This window comes from Pseudorasbora parva, chromosome 4, assembly GCF_024679245.1.
Source record: "Pseudorasbora parva isolate DD20220531a chromosome 4, ASM2467924v1, whole genome shotgun sequence".
Classification (NCBI taxonomy): Eukaryota; Metazoa; Chordata; class Actinopteri; order Cypriniformes; family Gobionidae; genus Pseudorasbora; species Pseudorasbora parva.
The window spans coordinates 16,130,976-16,145,186 of NC_090175.1; the positions used below are offsets into that span (position 1 = coordinate 16,130,976).

A 14,211-nucleotide genomic window follows, 5' to 3' on the forward strand; every position below is an offset into this window, starting at 1 on the left:
AACTTTACTCTGTAGTAATCATTTAACCATCAACCTGCATTACTACACTACAAACTCCGCTAACTATGTTTCCAGACCAGTTTTTACACTCTACATGAGCTGTACATGAGCTGGCCAATGTTTGTCAAGTCACTTTATTCATTATTTTTATGGAAGTTATAGTAGTATTAACTATTATGTAAAAGCAACACTTGAAATCATGCTACAGTAGGCTACTTAATATTAGAAGTGAAAAATATAAAAGGGTCAGCCTTGTGTCTACAACCACATCATGATATTTCTTAAATATAGACAAACATAGGGATATCATTATTTTGGAAAGCTTTGCTGAAGACCAGGTTATGATATGATGATTGTTGTTAACCGTATCACACTGATGTGTCCAGCGAGTCAACACACTCAACAGGTCAGTGTTCAAATATCATAATTGACCATTTCATTAAATTAAAATGAATGGGATAAATAAGGACTGTGGCACACATGCTCTGCTGGAGGTGTCTTGAAGTTGTAATCCTCTAAGTCTTCATTTAAAATGTTTAATGGGGTGTACATTTATGTATTCTTAGATGTGTGTGTGTGTGTGGCCAAGCTCACTGACTTGTGAAATCGCTCTATTAGATCTGAAATTGCAGTTATTTGCTAAGATTATTTATGAGTCATTTAACTTTTTGCGCTCTCTCTGGCAGTGGTTTGGTTCATTATTGATTTAAAATGTCTTTCAATGGCCCAGAACACGTTGAGGCGCTGCTGAAGACCTCTTACTTGATTTGAGTTGGATGTCTGTGATGACAGACACTTCTGTTTGATTTGTGTGGGTATTACTGTGGCTCCTGGAAGGGAATTATGGTACATGTTTACAAAATTTCATCCATTATATTGGTGAATGGATTTTAAACAAAGCTCCTTCTCAGTTGATTAACAATCCCCATTCTGTGGACAAAACCACCCTTGTATGGATACTGTATTTATGCAAAATATAGTACGGAATAAGGCCATGATAAGTCACGCACTAAATGCTTTAAATGCAAAGGAAGCCTAGAACTGTGAAAGTATTCTTCATACCTATTAAAAAATGTCAGGTTACATGCATCCAGGCTCATTCCTCTCACCCCATCTTCACCTCTACATCTCCATGGCAGAACGCACGTCAAACGACGGGGAAGATTCTGACCTCGCCGTCACAGTCGTAACCTCCAGCACTGACCTTCAGCAATGAATGCAGCAGAGAGCAAAGCGAAAGCGAGAAAAAATAAGAGAAAGGGCGAGTGAGTCGTCAAACTGTCCCCTCTTAACCTCTTATTAAGAACAAATTGCACTGAAATTTCATTTGATAGTGTTTCAGTCTTCTATTTGAAGCGCACTGATGGAGATGCTGAACAAGCTCACTCTTAAAGCAGACAAGATAAATCATGGCATGAGCCACAACTTTGCAATATACAGAAACGGCTGAGTACATTGAAGGTTCTTTAAGTCATTTTGTCTATTATTATTATTGCACAGAATTTGTTTATATCCAATATAAAATCTAGCCAATCAGAAATAATCTTTGCTATTATTTTGCATGCTTGGTTTATTTGATGTTGGTTGATATATTTTTGGAGGGACCAAAAACATAAATCACACTGAGAAAAAGAAATCCAATGCGTGAAAACTGACAAGCACGCCCATCAAAACCGAGCGAAAACAGAAAATATAAAAATATTTTTTACAGTGTAAGTCTATTACTTCTTTTTCTTTTTCTTTCGGCTGTTCTCTTCAGGGGTCGCCACAGCGAATCATCTGCCTCCATCTAATCCTATCCTCTGTATCCTCTTCTCTCAGACCGACTACCTTCATGTCCTCCTTCACTACATCCATAAACCTCCTCTTTGGTCTTCCTCTTGACCTCCTGCCTGGCAGCTCTAACCTCAGCTTCCTTTTGTCCAAAACATGTCCAAACCATCTCATCCTGGCCTCTCTAACTTTGTCTCCAAAACATCTAACATGTGCTGTCCCTCTGATGTACTCATTCCTGATCCTATCCATCCTCGTCACTCCCAAAGAGAACCTCAACATCTTCAGCTCTGCTACCTCTAGCTCTTCCTCCTGTCTTTTCCTCAGTGCAACTGTCTCCAAACCATACAACATCGCTGGTCTTACTACTCTGTACACCTTTCCTTTCATTCTTGCTGGTACTCTTTTATCACACAACAGACCTGACACTTTTCTCCACCCATTCCAACCTGCCTGCACACACTTCTTCACCTCTTTTCCACACTCCCCATTGCTCTGGACTGTTGACCCTAAGTACTTAAAATCCTGCACCTTCTTTACCTCTTCTCCCTGTAACCTCACTGTTCCACTTGGTTCCCTCTCATTCACACACATGTATTCTGTCCGGCTGCGGCTAACCTTCATTACTCTTCTCTCCAGAACAAACCTCCACCTCTCTAGACTTTCCTCCACCAGCTCCCTGCTCTCACTACAGATCACAATGTCATCCGCAAACATCATAGTCCATGGAGATTTCTGTCTGACCTCATCTGTCAGCCTGTCCATCACCTATTCCTTACACTGTAAAAAAATATTGTTCTAATTTTCTAGTGACTGATCACATCTAAATTTTTCAGTTGGCCGAATTGAAATTCTGTGAATTCGGCCAACCTAAAAATTTAGATGTGTTCAGTCAATTCTCAATTCAATTCTCAATTTCAATTGGAGACCTTTTTTTTTTTTTTTTTTTTTACAGGTGTGAATTTGCAATTCCTTCAGCCTGAGGCTTATTCATTTCACACTGGGCCCTGTTTACACTAGTTATTAAGATCCAGTCAGATCACAAATATAGATGAGGGAGACACATACCCGTTTACACCTGGGGTGCTATTCTTATTTGTGTATCCTCGTTTCCTGTCCTAGCTTCATTTCCTCGCGCCTTAGCTCCACCCCTTCAGGATACGAGGGAAGGACGCGAGGATGGAGGAATTGAATCAAGCAAAATGATATATCCTCGCTCCCTATAACGTCACTTCAAAGCGCCGTCAATTAATGATGACTGCACCGCTGGATTTAGTCGGGATTCTTGAACATTAGAGATAACTATTTATATTAAACCTCCACAAAATACCACATTTGTCCATATTTTATTTAATATTTCCAGTTATTATTAACAACAAACTATTCCTAGTTATTAACTGCTTTTTATTTGTTGAATATATTAGTTTGTTTCTTTCACTTTCTTCTGCTTTGATATAATTCTGCAACTCTCAGTTGTTGTTATTTGACAAACATTTGTGTCTTGTACATGCAAACATAATAATAATAAATAAACTGTGGCATGATGGGAAGGGGGAGGAGAATTAATGCGTGCGTCACGTTTAGTCGATAAAACACTTCCGCTCACGACTCCTCAGGAAGCCTCCTCGATCTGCGATTTGAAAATTGAGATGTTTCCGGGTCATAGGATGGAGAACGGAGGAGCGAGGAAATGAGAAGGGATATTGAGAAGCCCCCCCTTGTGTTTTAATCCATCTCTTTTGTCCACTTTCAACTATTTCTGTCCTGATTTATTCAAGGGGAGGGTCTATGGGCGGGTAAATGTTTGGTTGTTTTCAGATCTTTCAATCTAATGGATGAAATAAACGCATTTAGAGTCGACGGAAACATACAAGAGTATCATCTTTTGTGTCTGCTCTGACAACCACGTTGAATGCTGTGTGTGTGAGAATCTGAGAAGATTGTGCTTGTTTATCGTCTTTAAACCAAACTAAACCAAGCAGAGTTTAAAGCTACACTGTGTGATATTTTCCCCCATCTAGCGGTGTAAAGGTATATGACCATCCAGTGAATAATAGTTTCTGTTCCTCTCAATTCTGATTTCGTTTAACTCCTACGGTGGCCGATTTAGTCCAAGATTAACATGGCAATCCTCCTCTTCACATTCAACACGGTGCCATTGAGTGTTAAAACGCGAATAGCGAAGCTTGAATTTATGGGTATGTCCCTCTTTGGCTAATGTACTTTCAAGATGGAGGGGCAACATAGCGACCAGCATCCGAACCCCTCACCCGTATGTATTTTCAATGGCATATTATAAACTTATGAAAATACTTCATTACTTGAAAGAAGTAAATATACATTAATGAGCACATATATTTTTGAAAGAACTAAGTGTTTTTAGCTAAGAATAAATGTTTTTTTTTTTTACACAGCTTTAAATCCCGTCTGGCTAGCATGCTTTCTGTTCTGCATTAGGTCAGTAGGCGGAGAGAAGGCCTTTTGTGGCTGTTTGAGCGTATTCAACCAGATGAGCGTTTACACTATACAAAAGCAATCCGGTTGAATGTGTTTTTAACTGTTGTGGAAAAAATAAACTTCTTTAATAATTATCATGGTGAAGCTGGAATTGAAAAACACAAGCTAAAAGTGTCTTCAAAAGCTTTTATTCTTGCCAAGAAGGTCAATTCGGAAATACAGGTCGTCTGCAGTCAGGAAAGACAAAGTGGAAGCCTCACTGTAGAGGAGGAACCTCTGGATTGTTCAGATAGGCCTTGAGGACTGGAGACTCCGGTAAGAGAGTAAGGGCTCGGAGAGTTTCATCCAAAAACTTTAATAAAGTTGGGCACTTGGATACAGGTCATTGGTGAGCAATTGGGTTCAATACAATACACAACTACAGGGGTTTGTGTATGTATGTGGGGGTGTGTGTGTGTGGTCTGAAACACAAAGAAAATTGTATAAATGATATTACAATCACCATTAAGATATTAAACATTACCATCCTGCCCATAAACAGATATACATATGTTCAACAAACAGATAAACATAAATAGTTGTCTGCAAATCGTTGACAGTCACAATTATGTTTATGTAGCATCTCAAATTATATTAATATGGCTTACAGAGCAACATCTGTACATTAATATAACAACAATACACTGTAGCACATGGTTTGGTATATAGCACGCTAGCTTTCTGGTCGATCAACAAAGAACGTCATATTAGGCAAATATACTCTTAAAAGGTTAATACAACATCCCAGCAACATCAGTATCATTAACATGTATAAGTTTCCACCAGAAATTATAAATTAACTTACTTTTCTGCATGAACGCACACAGCTTTAAAGTTGGAGGCTCACCGCGACCCATCGCGTGCAGTGTATGAAGAGCATGTTCTTAAAGGGGAAAGCGCATGTTCTTAAAGGGGGTGGTGTATAACATCAGTAAGCTGGAAGTCATGCGCCCTCTAGCGGTTGAACATAAAAATGCAGTTAAAGGGAAAGACTTTTCTACATTGCCGCCCCCAAATTTAGTATCTAAATTTGTAATTAGTAGGGAAAAGTCTCAGTGTCAGTTATCATCTTCTTCCTCATCCTCCCATGAGGGCAACTTAACTAACCGGGCAACAGGCCGCAGATAAGTTCTTCCTTTCACCTGTACCTCGGCTGTGCGTATGCGATTATCTGCTCCTGCATAGGTTTTAGTCACTCTGCCAATAGGCCACAAAGCTCGGGGCAACTGTGGGTCAACTATCATGACGACTTGACCATTACTTAGATTGGCATTGTCCTTCTGCCATTTTTGCCGGGGCTGTAGGCTTGGTAAGTAATGTCGGATGAAGTTAACCCAAAAGTGGTCAGCTAGGATTTGGCTGTGTCGCCACCGTCTTCGACCTAACAGATCACTAGATGAGTAGATTGCTTGGGGGAGTGATGCATCACGACGACCCATTAGCAGTAGATTTGGTGTGACAGGGTCTGGATCGGCAACATCTGAAGAAACGTAGCCGAGTGGCTTAGAGTTGATGATTCCCTCAACTTCCACTATTACTGTACGCAAAACGGCTTCAGTCACTGTTTGATTGCCCAAGACTACCTGAAGGGCAGTCTTCACTGACCGTAGCTCTCGCTCCCAGGTCCCTCCAAAGTGTGGGGCGTGTGGAGGGTTAAACTGGAAAGTTATTTCTTGACCTGCTAGATGTTCTCTGAGTGGAACCTCTAATGATGCAAAGGCTCCCTGGAGTTCAGTAGCTCCTCCCCGGAAGTTAGTGCCTCTATCAGCCAATATCTCAAATGGCTTACCACGACGTGAGACAAATCGTCTTAATGCCATCAAGAAAGCATCCATGTCCATGTTCTCCAAGAGATCAAGATGTATGCAGCATGTGGTCATACATTTGAATATGATGCCCCAGCGTTTCTCTGTGCGTCTACCCAGTTTAACTGTGAACGGCCCGAAACAGTCTATACCCGTGGACCAGAAAGGTGGTTTATATAGCCGTAGTCGAGAGGGGGGCAAGTCTGCCATCTTCGGAATCACAGGATTTGCTCTCCATTTTTGACACATTAAACAGTTGTACTGGTGCTTCTTGATGGATTCTCTGCCACGCAGGATCCAATACTTGCGTCTGATCTCGCCTAAGACTCTCTCTGGACCTGGATGCAGAAGCTGGTTGTCATATTCTTTAATTAGGAGCATTGTAATCTGATGTTTAGGGTCTAGTATTATTGGATGCATGGTGTCTGGATCTAGGCCCTCGGCTCGGCGGAGTCTTCCTCCAACTCGGATTAAACCAAGCGTTTGATCAAATTCAGGGGAAAGTGAAGCAAGACGACTCTGGGCCGATATGGATTTGTTTTTGGTTAACGCATTCACCTCTTCTGGGAAACTGTCACTCTGAGCTTGTTTTAACAGGTGTAGTTCAGCTGATATGGCATCTGCTGCAGTCATGACCGCAGCCGCCCCATGTAGGGATTGGTGAGTGGCTTTCAACAGTTCGTTCCAATTCTTAATATTAGAGATGTCAGGTTGGGGCTTGGCAAGACAAGCATTTCCCACGAATGATTGCTTTTTTAGCTCATCCTGATCCTCAGGATCTGCTAAATCAGGCAAGGATGGCCAGGTGTCGGGATCTTGATAAAGGAACCATGGCCCTTGACTCCAGCGCTGAGGTTTGCTCAACTCTAGCAAAGTCTTCCCCCTAGTCAGATCATCTGCTGGGTTATCTGCGGTATTGACATATCGCCAATTTGACACCAAAGTCAGGTCCTGGATTTCCGCAATGCGTGTCCCAACGAAAACTTTGTAGCGACAAGAGTCAGATTTTAGCCAGCTCAGGACTGTGGTTGAATCAGTCCACAGAATTAAATCACCTGACGGAACAGAAAGTTCTTTACTGAGCAACTTTGCCAGCTGCGCTCCTGTGAGAGCTGCACAAAGCTCCAAGCGAGGCATGGATTGTTGTTTGCGAGGAGCCACTCTGGACCTTGCCATCACAAAGGCTACATGGACCCGTTTGTGCTGATCTTTAGTGTAAAGGTAAGCAACAGACCCGTATGCTCGTTCCGAGGCGTCGCAAAAAATATGGATAGTTCTCTGGGTACCTTCTGTGTCAGCGCATGGTGGGATGTATGCTCTGGGTATTTCCACAGTGTGCAAATTGGCCAATTCGGCCTCCCAGGCTTGCCATTGTACTAACAGGCTTTTAGGGTGGATGATGTCATCCCAACCAATTTTGAGTTTCCAGAGATCTTGAATCAACATTTTCGCTTTGGTGGTGAAGGGTATAAGATATCCAAGTGGGTCATATTGTGTAGCCAGTACTTTGTACACATTTCGCAGTGTGGGTTCGGAGTAGTCAACTTGGCGAGATTTATACCCAAGGTGGTCAGTAAGACAATTCCAACGAAGACCTAGAGCTGGCTCTTGTGGGTCCGAACTATGATCAGAAAGCCACAGTTCGGTGCTGGCTGCTCTGGCTTCCAATGGGAGGTGTTCGACTACCGCCGGTACATTACTCGCCCACTGGCGTATTTCAAAGCCACCAGAAGACAAATGACTGCGCATCTTGTCAATGAGGTTACGGGCTTTCTCTGGGGAGTCCAGACTCTGTAAACAGTTATCCACGTAGAATGCCTGCTCTACAGACCATTGAACATCTTCGTAGCCTTCGCAGTTTTCCTTCACATGTCTTTGTAGTGCATATGTGGCGCAACAAGGACTGCAGGTCGTCCCAAAAGGAAGAACCTGCCATTCAAAGACCCTTGGTTCTTCATCCCTCTTCATGTCTCTCCAGATGAAACGTAACAAGGAGCGGTCTTCTGGCAAAAGTCTGATCTGGTGGAACATTGCTTTAATGTCTCCACTGATAGCCACCGTGTGCTCACGAAACCGAAGGAGGACACCAAGCAAGGATGGACCCAAGATGGGACCTGGAAGAAGGTGATCATTTAGTGCTTGTCCTCTGTACTGATATGAACAATTGAAAACAAGTCTTGCTTTGTTATTATGGTGGACCAAGTGATGCGGGAGGTACCATGACTCAGTAGAGGATTCCACAATCTCAGGTGTCAATCTCTTCACATAACCTGCCGTCTCTAGCTTTTGGATCTCGTGACAGTAGGTCATGGCTTGTTTGGCATCGTTTGCGATTCGTCGCTCTGTACTTCGAAGAAGTGAAAGACAAGCAGATTTGGGTGCTTGTAGACAAAGATGATCCTTCCGTCTGAGAAGCGGTGTAGCATATCTCCTTGTGCCATCAACATCAACCCGTACAGTGCGCTGCTCAAGCAATTCAAAGGCGTGCTGGTCAAGCTTGGAGCGGGTAGCTGCCTTCTCACTAATATAGGGCAATGTATCAATTTGCCACAGTTTCTCTACATGTTTCTGAAGCTCTGAATGGGGAGAGCTCACTGCAGTAAAGAAAAAGTGTTGCTCTTCAGCAGGAAGACGGAACAAGCTGGCGGGACCTTGAAGTGTCCACCCAAGGGAAGTACATATAGCTACAGGTCCCCCAGAAGGGCCAACACAAACAGGCTGGATAGGGATGAGCAAATGTGGAAAGTCAGAACCAATCAGTAGTACAGGCTTCACCTTGTCAATCACTGGTATTGGCAGACCCTGTAGATGCTTGTACTTCTTCATCAATAGGTTAACTGGGTAACTGTGCTCCGAAAGACCCAGTTCATCAGCCGTGAATGCATGATGTATCTTGTGTCTACATTTAGGATTGTCAATGGGGGAAATCTCGAAAGAAACAGATGCCCCTTTCAGGTGAACGACTTCATGCCGTACAGTTCTCAGTGAAAGTGTCTCTGGTTCTTTCTGCAATTTGAGATATTGTGCAGCGGAAGAAATGAGAATTGTCCGCTCGGAACCATCATCCAGCAAAGCGTATGCCTCTAGTGAGCATTCAGCATTATGGAGTAGTACTTTGACCACCTTTAACATGACCTGTTGAGGACGATTAGGACGATCAAGATAAATGGTGTCTGGATGGGTACTAACCATGAGGACTTTGTTGGGCTCCTGTTCATTGACATCATGTAGCACAGTAAGATGTTGCTTTTGACATATTCTACAGGGCTTTTTTAGTGTACATGCCTCTGGTTTGTGGTTGCGTCCGCAACGCCAACAGCTTTTGTCTTTAAGCCATTCTGCTATCTGGTCAATAGTCAGTGACTTGAATTGGGAACACAAACTGAGATAGTGCTCACGTGTGTCACAATATGGACAATAAGGTTTAGGCTTCTCTCTAGGCTTTAGTGGGAAAGTACGGTGAGTCAGAGAGGTAGGCTGTGGTTTATCTGGAATACTACTGGTGTTGTAGTAGACAGATGATAATGGCTGACTCTGAATTCTCTTCCCTTTTCGTTGAGGCTCTTGAAACATCTCCACTGCTCTGCTTGAGATGCGTTTTGCCTGGGATTTCAGCTGAAGCCAAGCTGATAGGTCAAGCAGGGTGTATGTTTTATCTGTCCCTGTTATTAGTATACCACGGCTCAGACAATGTTCAACAAACCCATCACGGTAGCTGGCAGGCAGTTTAGCTAAAAGTCTGTCCACATGTGAGCCACATTTCAGCTCATAGCCGTTCTCACCCTCTAGTGAACGAAGCATGCCCACAAGAGAATGTATTGAAAGCGCAAAGTTATCAAATGCTTCAGCATCTCCTACTCTGACCGGTGGAGAGTTCAATATAGCTCCAAGTTCACTCTGTACAAGTTGACGGGCTTGCCCATATTTGTCTTGGAGGGCCTTCAATGCAGTAGTGTACGGAGTGGGGTCATGCATATAAGCTTGGGCTAATTTGTAGGCACTTGGCAGCTTCAATCGGTCCAGAAGCACTTGGTATTTAAACTGCTCTGTGAGGTGAGCGTGAGCACCCACAAGACTGTCTAAAGCCATCTTCAGTAAGGCAAAATCAGACTCCCTACCACTATCAAATTTGGGCAGAGCTGGTTTGGGTATACCATATGAACTGGCAATCAACATGTCCATTACATTGACTGGGGCAAGTGGCTGTACACCTGGGACACTAGGCGCTGTCAGGGGCTGTGGGTTAAACTGCAACTGTCTTACAGGTTGATGTAACTGACCTGTTGGAGGATGAGGTTGAGATTGCACTGGGACTGCAAAGGTAGGCGGCTGGACATAGCTAGTCCCTGTTGAATCGGCACCTGGCTGACCTAGACTATAGGTCTGTCTTTCAAAAGACAATGACTGCTGCACTGTTGTAGGAGGGTATACACTCGCAGTTGGCAATTTCACCTGTTGGGGGGACACACTCGGCAATACTACAGGATAGATAGAAGAAGGAAGAACATTTACTGATTCTACATGTAATGGTTTGGATGTAGTGAGAGATGTAATGTTCTCAGGAACAGAGTGTGATGTTAAGGGCTGAGTGCTGACAGCATTACTCTGATGTATGTAAGGTGTTGAGTGCTGTGGACTATCAGATAACTGATGTATGTGGTGAGCAACCTCTACCTTCTGTAAACAGAGTATATCAGTCTGTACCTGCCCAGGGTCAAAGTCACTTTGGCCATGTGTAACAGATGTTGCATTTTTAGTCTCTGATTCTCGAAGAAGGGATGCGACAAGACTCGCTTCCTCCAGCTCCATCTCCTTCTGCTTAATGCGGCGCTGTCTTTCAAGCTGTTTGGTGATCAGTTCTTTGGTCTTGTGTGCTGCACGAGCCTCCTCATCCAACTGCCGACTTCTCCTTTGCTGCTCCCTGAGAAGGTCTTCTCTTTCATAAAGCGCTAAGCGTGCTTGTTGATCCAAGAACTCACACTGTTCTTCAGCTTTGCTCTCCTCCACCATCTGTCTCTGCATCTCCGCAAGCTCCATACTCTTCATCTTCTCCTCCACGATAGCTGCCTGTAGATCAGTGAGTCTTGAAGTCGATGTCCGACTGCGTCGAGAACTTCTGCTGGTCTTTGTCCTTGAGTGACTGTGATGTGAACTAGCAGATAGATGTGCTGAAGGCGGTCTACTAAGTGCAGTCACATTGCCGGGTTGTGCAGCTGGTATTATACTGCTGATATTCACACCGAAATCTGGAATTTGGCTTGGTTGATACCCAACCTCATAATCATTTAAGTACGCTGGTGGATGTCTCTCCCGCTGAGTACGAGGACGCACTACTGGCTCTGTGACATCCTGCTCTGACTGCATGTTGTCCTCAAGATTGCTATCCTCCGGCTCGAAGGACCATTTGTAGAGGAGGAACCTCTGGATTGTTCAGATAGGCCTTGAGGACTGGAGACTCCGGTAAGAGAGTAAGGGCTCGGAGAGTTTCATCCAAAAACTTTAATAAAGTTGGGCACTTGGATACAGGTCATTGGTGAGCAATTGGGTTCGATACAATACACAACTACAGGGGTTTGTGTATGTATGTGGGGGTGTGTGTGTGTGGTCTGAAACACAAAGAAAATTGTATAAATGATATTACAATCACCATTAAGATATTAAACATTACCATCCTGCCCATAAACAGATATACATATGTTCAACAAACAGATAAACATAAATAGTTGTCTGCAAATCGTTGACAGTCACAATTATGTTTATGTAGCATCTCAAATTATATTAATATGGCTTACAGAGCAACATCTGTACATTAATATAACAACAATACACTGTAGCACATGGTTTGGTATATAGCACGCTAGCTTTCTGGTCGATCAACAAAGAACGTCATATTAGGCAAATATACTCTTAAAAGGTTAATACAACATCCCAGCAACATCAGTATCATTAACATGTATAAGTTTCCACCAGAAATTATAAATTAACTTACTTTTCTGCATGAACGCACACAGCTTTAAAGTTGGAGGCTCACCGCGACCCATCGCGTGCAGTGTATGAAGAGCATGTTCTTAAAGGGGAAAGCGCATGTTCTTAAAGGGGGTGGTGTATAACATCAGTAAGCTGGAAGTCATGCGCCCTCTAGCGGTTGAACATAAAAATGCAGTTAAAGGGAAAGACTTTTCTACACTCACACTTGTTCTTTTATACTCTCATTTCAGTGGGTGAGGGCTTCAACTTTACACAAAAACACAATTACAAACTAGTTGGTGTTATCTGTAGCTGTCACACCTTCAGTGAAAACACAAAACTTTCTCAGAACCTTTTCAAAGCTACAGACAATGAACACTAGTTCTCAAGAAAAGTATCAAAGTTTATCAAACAAAAATGTGCTACTACAGAAAACTGGAAATCCCCTTATATTTGACAAAAACATCTTATATAAGCTGAATATAAATAATATAATGCCTTATATGGTTTGATATAGTTTATGTTCAAAATTTCTCTCACACTTACCTCTGGAAGTAGCTGAAATTGGACAAGCTCACAACTTTTAGACTCCGTTTACACCTGTATTTAGTGTCGTCCATTTGTGATCCAATCGACTAAAATGCATGAAAAAAAAATGGTATGGTAAAATGGTATAAAAATCTTTATACCAAGTGTATACAGGGCCTTTATAAAAGGGTCTTTATATTTGATAAAAACAGAACTGTTTTGCTGTTGTTGTTATTAAAAAACAATTAAAGCTGCACTATGTAATTTCTCTGTCCACTAGAGGGCACCTATTCAAAACAAAGGCTTCCCATCACAGCCGGTGGAGAAGAATCAGGATAGGACTCGGGCAGAAATCATGTTCATGGATGTGATTATTAATGTTACTGTAGTATGAAGCAGAGCCGGACCGAGTGTTGAGGAGCTGAACAAGGCCACTGGAGCGACTGTTGCACAAACACACAGCTAGCGAGCAGCGGGACTTTTATTATGATGGGACAAAGTTGTCGGCGCCATTTCCGCTTTTCCGCTCATGAGGTAATGCGGGCTCTGTTTATCATATTAGATACATTTAGTGTGTTTAAAATGATGTTATAATGTTTCTGTGCGTTCGCTCAGCGGCTGCTGTCACACTTGTTCACACTGCTAAGAGTAAAGCGTTTCTGCCAAATAAAACCGGAAACCGAGGGTAACACAGATATGACGCAGTTGACAGAAGACTCCCTCAGACGTCCCGGCTCCTTGGCTAAAATAGCAATTTTCTCACGATTTACAAATAGTTGGAAACATTTGGGATATTGTAAGAACTCAACTGAACAAAATATAGAACACTGGTCTAGTGTTTTTGGATATTTTACTGCAAAAATCCAACATTTTGCCCCTTTAATCAAACAGTCCAGGAGAGAAAAAGCAATGCTGAAGTAATGTATCACATTACTTTCCATAAAAAGTAACTTACGTTATGCAATTAGTTACTTTTTACAGAGAAACACAATATTGTAACGCATTACTTTTAAAATGAACTTTCCCCAACACTACCGCTGACCTATACATCTAAATTTCATATACATGTAAATATTTATGCTTTTAAACAAATATATTGAGTGCTGTATTAATGCTAAAATGCCCATTTTGTATGTCTTCCATATTGATTGTACAAACATGATGATCTATAAACATTAAAAAGATATACTGGGAAAATTTCACAAATGTTCACAGATATATTTTTTTTCTTGTTCATCTTGTTTGATTTTTGATCTTGTTGATCCTTCATGATTAAATCCAGCCTATCTAGAATATTTTTTTTTATGTTGATCATTAATGATTAAATCCAGCCTATCTAGAAACCTAATCCATTCATAGAATGCAGCAATTATTACTGCACATTGTTAATCTGAAGACATGACGAATTCACATGCAATATTTATTTATGCCCAATGCTTTATCTAAGACCTTATTTAGTCTTAATTTGAGTACACCATCATTTGGTGTGTCTTGGCCTCTATAGTGCCCTGGTCTAAAGAGCGTCTGCGAGGTTCTCCTCTGATGAAGAGAGACATGCAGGTTTTGCACTAAATTATATCAGAGGATCACTTTCAAAAGCAAGGTTGGATCAAGTAGAAAGCCATCTTGACTTGAAAGCCAC

General features: G+C 42.1%; 1 long non-coding RNA gene across 1 annotated transcript in view; it reads right to left on the reverse strand.

The window, feature by feature from the left end:
* Positions 1–1,094: 1,094 nt before the first annotated feature.
* LOC137073937 (uncharacterized) overlaps positions 1,095–14,211 on the reverse strand; it is a 189,382-nt gene continuing 176,265 nt past the window's right edge. The window contains exon 6 of the long non-coding RNA XR_010904831.1: positions 1,095–1,204. This is a non-coding gene — a long non-coding RNA (uncharacterized lncRNA). The remainder of the gene's footprint in view (positions 1,205–14,211) is intronic.